Here is a 7295-nt window from a genome sequence, read left to right on the forward strand (position 1 = left end):
CTGGCACAGGCAGGATGGGCCGAATGGCCCCCTTCTGTCCTGTAAGATTCTATGATTCTAACACGGTGTCTTATATTTATGGCCCTCCGGGATAAATGGGTCATTTTCAGGTTGGCAAACTGTAACTAGTGGGGTGCCGCAGGGATCAGTGCTCAGGCCTTAATGACTTGGATGAAGGGACCGAGTGTAATGTAGCCAAATTTGCTGATGATACAAAGATAGGTGGGAAAGCAAATTGTGTGGAGGACGCAAAGAATCTCCAAAGGGCTATCGATAGGCCAAGTGAGTGGGCAAAAATCTGGCAGAGTTTAATGTGGGAAAATGTGAGGTTATCCACTTTGGTAGGAAAAATAAAAAAGCAAATTATTATTTAAATGGGGAGAGTTTACAAAATGCTGAGGTACGGAGGGATCTGGGGGTCCTTTTACATGAACCACAAAAAGTTAGTATGCAGGTACAGCAAGTAATTAGGAAGGCAAATGGAGTGTTGGCCTTAATTGCAAAGGGAATGGAGTATAAAAGTAGGGAAGTCCTGTTACAACTGTACAGGGCGTTGGAGAGACCACACCTGGAGTACTGCGTACAGTTTTGGTCTCCTTACTTAAGGAAGGATATACTTGCATTGGAGGCAGTTCAGAGAAGGTTCACGAGGTTCATTCCGGAGATGAAGGGGTTGTCTTATGAAGAAAGGTTGAGCAGGTTGGGCCGATACTCACTGGAGTTTAGAAGAATGAGAGGGGATCTTATTGAAACATATAAGATTCAGAAGGGACTTGACAGGGTAGATGCTGAGAGGATGTTTCCCCTCGTGGGGGAATCTAGAACTAGGGGGCAGAATTTCAGAATAAGGGGGCACCCTTTTAAATTGGAAATGAGGAGGAATTTCTTCTCTCAGAGGGTCGTGAATCTTTGGAATTCTCTTCCCCAGAGAGCTGTGGAGGCTGGGTCATTGAATATATTTAAGGTGGAGATAGACTGATTTTTGAACGATAAGGGAGTCGAGGGTTATGGGGAGCGGGCAGGGAAATGGAGTTAAGGTCAAGATCGGATCAGCCATGATCTTATTGAATGGCGGAGCAGGCTCGAGGGGCCGAATGGCCTACTCCTGCTCCTACGTCTTATGTTCTTATGTCACAATATCCCTTAACTAGATATTGGATAGTTAAAATGGTGCACAAATCATTGGGGACACAAGGTTTACTAATGAGAGTGACCAATGACGCTGACATTGAAAAGGGGCAATGGAATCTTTTACATCTATCTGGAGAGACAAACGGGACTTCGGCTTAATGTCTCCTCTGAAAGACAGCACCTCTGATGTGTCAGCACTCCCTCAGCATGGCACTCAAATGCCATCTTAGGTTAAGTGTTCACATCCTTGTTGTTGTTTGAACCCACAGCCTTCTAAGTTAGAGGCAAGCATGCTCCCAACTGAGTCAAGAGACAGAGAAATAATGGAGTACAAAAACATGGAAAGAGGCCAGTCAGCCCAACAAGTCCGTGCTGGCACTGACGGCCCGCGTGAGCGAATAGTCTTAAATAAGTTGGCCCACGCTGTTCCTGTAATCCCGTCATCCTCTTTTCCTTCGGCCAAATATCAAATCTAATCTTGACTGTTGTCATTGGGTGGCCAATTTTAACCTAGCTTGCCGGGCGGGAATCCCACAGGATCGAGTGGAACGACGGTTTAACACCCCGCCCATTGACTTCAATGGAGAGTAAAATCGGACGGGTTATAAAACCAGCCTCGCACCCAATCCCCATCACTTTCCCACGAGGCAGGTTAGGTTAATATTAACTGTGTAGTTTCTGCCTCAAGCTCTGACTCTGGATGTGAATTCCACAACCTCACAACTCTCTCTGTGTGAAGTATTCTCTCCTGCTCTCTGTTCTGAATCTCTGAGCCAAGCTGACGCTCTAGTTACCTGAACTGCACCTCATCAAAGGCTTCCCATTCCAAGTGAACAGGTGTCTTTGAATGAGAAAACCTCCTGTGTCAGAACTAATGGCCCTTGATGGGAAAAGAACAAAAATTAATTATCTTCTTTCTTCGGAAGCCCGACCTTGTGGCTTGTGTGTTAAGGAAGCTTAATGTGGCTCAGTGTCAAATTTTGTTTGATAACGCTCCTGTGAAGCACCTTGGGACGTTTTACTACGTTAAAGGCGCTATTTAAATACAAGTTGTTGTTGTTATATTGTATTTTATTATATTAATTATATTGTATTATATTATATTGATGATATTGTATTCCATTGTATTATATTAAATGTATTATCTTAATTATGTTGTAATTGTATATATTATATTATATTGTACTAGCTGGAGTGCCCGGCGGTGCTGAGTCTTTTTTGAGGGCATGTTGTTGTTGGAAGAGAGAGAGAGAGCGACTGGGGGGGAAGAGAGAGAGCGACTGGGGGGAAGGGAGAGAGCAACTGGGGGGAAGAGAGAGAGCGACTGAGGGGAAGAGAGAGAGCGACTGGGGGGAAGAGAGAGCGACTGGGGGGAAGAGAGAGAGCGACTGGGGGGAAGAGAGAGAGCGACTGGGGGGAAGAGAGAGAGCGACTGGGGGGAGGAGAGAGCGCGACTTGGGGGAAGAGAGAGAGCGCGACTGGGGGCAAGAGAGAGAGCGACTGGGGGGAAGAGAGAGAGCGACTGGGGAGAAGAGAGAGAGCGACTGGGGGGAAGAGAGAGCGACTGGAGGGAGAAGAGAGAGAGAGACTGGGGAGAGAGAGAGAGACTGGGGGGAGAGAGAGAGAGGCTGGGGAGAGAGAGAGACAGAGACTGGGGGGAGAGAGAGAGAGAGAGAGAGACTGGGGGGGAGAGAGAGAGAAAGACCGGGGGAGAGAGAGAGAGAGACTGGGGGAGAGAGAGAGAGAGAGAGAGAGACTGGGAGAGAGAGAGAGAGTGAGAGACTGGGGGGAGAGAGAGACTGGGGAGAGAGAGACGGGGGGAGAGAGAGACGGGGGAGAGAGAGGGGGGAGGGAGAGAGAGGGGGGAGAGAGAGAGAGGGGAGAGAGAGAGAGAGGGGGAGGGAGGGGGCGCAGAGAGAGAGAGGGGGAGGGGGGCAGAGAGAGGGGGAGGGAGGGGGAGGGGGCAGAGAGAGGGGGAGGGAGGGGGGAGGGAGGGGGAGGGGGCAGAGAGAGGGGGAGGGAGGGGGGAGGGAGGGGGGGGAGGGACGGGGGGAGGGAGGGAGGGAGGGAGGGGGAGGGAGGGGGCAGAGAGATGGGGAGAAAGAGAGGGGGAGAGAGGGGGAGGGAGGGGGCGGGGAGAGAGGGGGAGAGAGGGCGCGGGAAGGGAAGGGGAGGGAGGGAGGGAAGGGGAGGGAGGGAGGGGGGGAGGGAGCGAGGGGGGAGGGAGGGAGGGCGGGAGGAGGGAGGAGGGTAGGGAGGGAGGGGGGGAAGCGAGGGAGGGAGGGAGGGAGAGAGAGGGGGAGAGAGGGGGAGGGAGGGGGCGGTGAGAGAGGGGAAGGGAGGCAGTGGGGAGAGGGGGGAGGGAGGGGGTGGGGAGAGAGGGGGAGGGAGGGGGCAGAGAGAGAGGGGGAGGGAGGGGGAGGGAGGGGGGAGAGAGAGGGGGAGGGAGGGGGGAGAGAGAGAGGGGGAGGGAGGGGGTAGAGAGAGAGGGGGAGGGAGGGGGAGAGAGAGAGGGGGAGGGAGGGGGTAGAGAGAGGGGGAGGGAGGGGGGAGAGAGAGAGGGGGAGGGAGGAGGGAGAGAGAGGGAGGGAGGGGGGTGAGAGAGAAGGGGAGGGGGGGAGAGAGAGCGGGAGGGAGGGGGGAGAGAGAGAGGGGTAGGGAGGGGGGAGAGAGAGAGGGGGAGGGAGGGGGGAGAGAGAGGGGGAGGGACGGGGTGAGAGAGAGGGGAAGGGAGGGGGCAGAGAGAGAGAGGGGGAGACAGAGAGGGTGAGGCAGGGGGGAGAGAGAGAGGGTGAGGCGGGGGAGAGGGGAGAGGGTAGGGGGGAGAGGGGGCAGGAGGGGAGGGGGGGAAGAGGGGAAGAGGGGGGAGGGGGGAGGGGGGAGGGGTGGGAGAGGGGGGAAGAGTGTGGGGAGGGAGGGGGTGAGAGGGGTGGGGAGAGAGGGGGGAGAGGGAGAGGGGAGGGGGGAGAGGGGAGGGGGGAGGAGAGAGAGACAGAGGGAAGGAGAGAGAGAGGGTGAGTGGCCCACGGCCGCAAATGGAGCCAAGCCCCGGGAACGGGCGTGAGCCGGCTTGAGGCTGTGAGAGACGGCCGGGCCCAGTTGCTGGGGTAACCCTTCCCCACCTCCCCGCCCGCCCGAGCCCCGCCCTCCCGAGCCCCACTCTCCGCCCTCCCGAGCCCCGCCCTCCCGAGCCGGCTTCAAGACCGCCGATTGCGGCTGGGTCTACGCTGGAGCCAAGCCCCGGGAACGAGGCGTGAGCCGGCTTCAGGCTGTGAGAGAGGGCCGGGCCCGGTTGCCGGGGGTAACCCTTCCCCCCCCTTCCCACCCTCCCGAGCCCCGCCCCCCGCCGAGCCGGCTTCAAGACCGCCGATTCGCTCGCGCCCCCGGGCCGACGTTGACATGCGTGTTGACTCCCGCCCCGCCCGCCTTTACTAAGATGGCAGCGATGGCTACGCTCGCCTCAGTCCCGCGCCGCCAGCCCCTTAGAAAGATGGCGGCGATCGCGGGCCACTTGTTGAGCGGGACGGGAGGTGCGTACCTCGCGCGTGGCTGGGCAACAGAGGCCCAGGCTTCGAGGCTTGCCTGCAAAAATGGTGAAAGGTAGGAAAATTATAGAGGTTAGAGAAAAGATTTACAAATTAATTAACTTTTTTTAAAAACAATTTGTGTTTTAAAAGCAACTTTTTTTTTTGCTGGAAATCTAGATTGAAAAGAAACACGCAGAAAGTGGGAAAAAGAAATGAAGAGTTATGGAATCAAGATGGCGGCACTCACCTCAACTCAGAAGCATTAGGCCCGCCCACACACGCACCGATTGGTCAACCGTCAGGTCACTGATCTGTAGGATTGGTCAATCGTCACGTCACTCGACTCTAGGATGGCCCGCCCGCACACGCAATGAACCCGCCCCCGGTGACGCAGCGATTGGTCGACCGTCGGGTCGCTCGACTGTACGATTGGTCAACCTTCACGTCACTCGATGCTAATGAGTGGATAATGAGTGGAATTTTGAACGTTTTTTGTATACCGTCGGCACAATTTTTGTCCGACCAAAAAGTAAATACACCTATGAGGGTCCCCTAATGATAAGCTTTCTTTTGATATAACATATTGTAGTTACGCTCTATAACTTTTGATTGTATAGCCGGACAGAGAGACAGAGAGACAGGACAGAGAGACAGAGAGAGAGACAGACAGAGAGACATACCGGTTTATATATATATAGATAGATTATATTATATTATATTCTACACCACCCTGCACAAAATAGTTTGGCATAGTCAATATTACCCTTCCTCTGAAGTGACAAAAGGCACAATGGACATCCTATCTAATATCTAGTAACAATAGAAGGGTTCGCTGTTCACCCGGGACACACAAATTCAGACTGCTCCAGACATAAGGTCATGTTTCAGGTTGTAGGGAGCTAGGTCTCCCCTATGGAAGTTGGCATTCACATTGTGTAAGAGAAAACATATATCTGGAGTGACAGGTAAGGTTGGTAAGAAAGATCTTGGGGGAGAAATTGGGTATAGACCCGCTTGGGGCGCTAGAATTGGCGGTGTGCAAATTGTATCGCCAGGTGCAACTTATCGCCACCTTGAGCGATATTGGGTTGCATCGCCCCTAAAGGTGATTGCGGCGTAAAATCAGGCGCTGCACGGGACTCCTAAGGCGCTTACCTGGCGGCGCTACTCAATATCTGGGCGGCCGGGTGCAGCGCAGGTGCTGTCAATAATCGATGACCACGAGACATGCTGGCGCTGGCCAGCTCTTAAAGGGACGGGTCATTTAGGATCGGCAGCCACACTCATCGCCCTGTAGGCCTCAAAATCGGCGCTGTGCATTCTGTGGCGTTACAAACTTTGACCAGATGGAGAGGGTGAGGCAGAGAGCAGAGCGCTTTACCGATGGGGCATTGGATGCTTTGGTTGGCGCAGTGGAGCGCCGGCGAGCAGTGCTGTACCCTGACAATGGCAGGAGGCCTCATCAGAACGAGTACCGCACAGCTTGGAGGGAAGTTTCGCAAACAGTCAAATCCAGCAGCGTGGCGCCCAGGACTCCTGTGCAATGCAGGAAGAAGTTCAACGATCTCACTCGGGTCGTTAGGGTGAGTGGCTTTTTGGCAATCTTCTTCATCCCTCCATCTGCACCTGACTTTATGGCCAGAGGGTGCGCGATGCCCCAATGGCCATCTGTCAGCCAGCGCCCATGGCCCTTTCTGGGAACGCACACGCACATTCAACTCAGGGCATACTGTAAGGGCTGTTCCACCATGGGGGGCATGAGATGACAACTCAGGGCATACTGTAAGGGCTGTTCCACCATGGGGGGCATGAGATGACAACTCAGGGCATACTGTAAGGGCTGTTCAACCATGGGGGGCATGAGATGACAACTCAGGGCATACTGTAAGGGCTGTTCAACCATGGGGGGCATGAGATGACAACTCAGGGCATACTGTAAGGGCTGATCCACCATGGGGGACATGAGATGACAATTCAGGGCATACTGTAAGGGCTGATCCACCATGAGGGGCATGAGATGACAACTCAGGGCAGCATATTTCATCACTTCCCGTCCTTTCTCCTGCAGGCCAAGCTGGCCAGGAACCGGAGGGAACAGATTCGTACCGGAGGAGGCCGTCCTCAGCTGCAGACACTGACGGACCTGGAGGAAAGTGTCCACCAGATTGTTGGAGGCCGGATGAGTGGTCCTGTCACCACTGGAGCTGCCGACCCCATTGTGCACAGCGATGGTAAGGTCATCACCTTTTTGAACTGTCTCCTTCCACTTGTTCCCCCCACCAGCATGTTTTTTCACTCTGGACCCATGTCAGAGCATTGCAGCACTCTTGCATCCCTTGCTGCCACCCTGTCCTTTCGCTAAAGCCACTCTTTAACCTCCCTGCTTTCAGATGCTGCATCACCAGCTCGGGAGCCGGGCCATCAAGCTGCCAGGGACACTGACTCCGGAGGCGACGAGCAGGAGGAAGCTGGACCATCCGTACCACCCTCAGGCGAGCCAGCCCATCTGCAGACTGGGGATAGTGCTTCCCTGGAGGGGAGCCGGGGGGATGGCTCTGAGGAGGAACCAGTTGCAGGAACCAGCGGGCTCCAGCAACGCAAGGGGGGTAGGGAAGCTCGGGGGCCGTCTCCCCGGAG

The sequence above is a fragment of the Somniosus microcephalus genome, unplaced genomic scaffold (assembly GCF_052327205.1).
Source record: "Somniosus microcephalus isolate GS21.2 unplaced genomic scaffold, FLI_Smic_1.0 unresolved_chr1, whole genome shotgun sequence".
Lineage (NCBI taxonomy): Eukaryota > Metazoa > Chordata > Chondrichthyes > Squaliformes > Somniosidae > Somniosus > Somniosus microcephalus.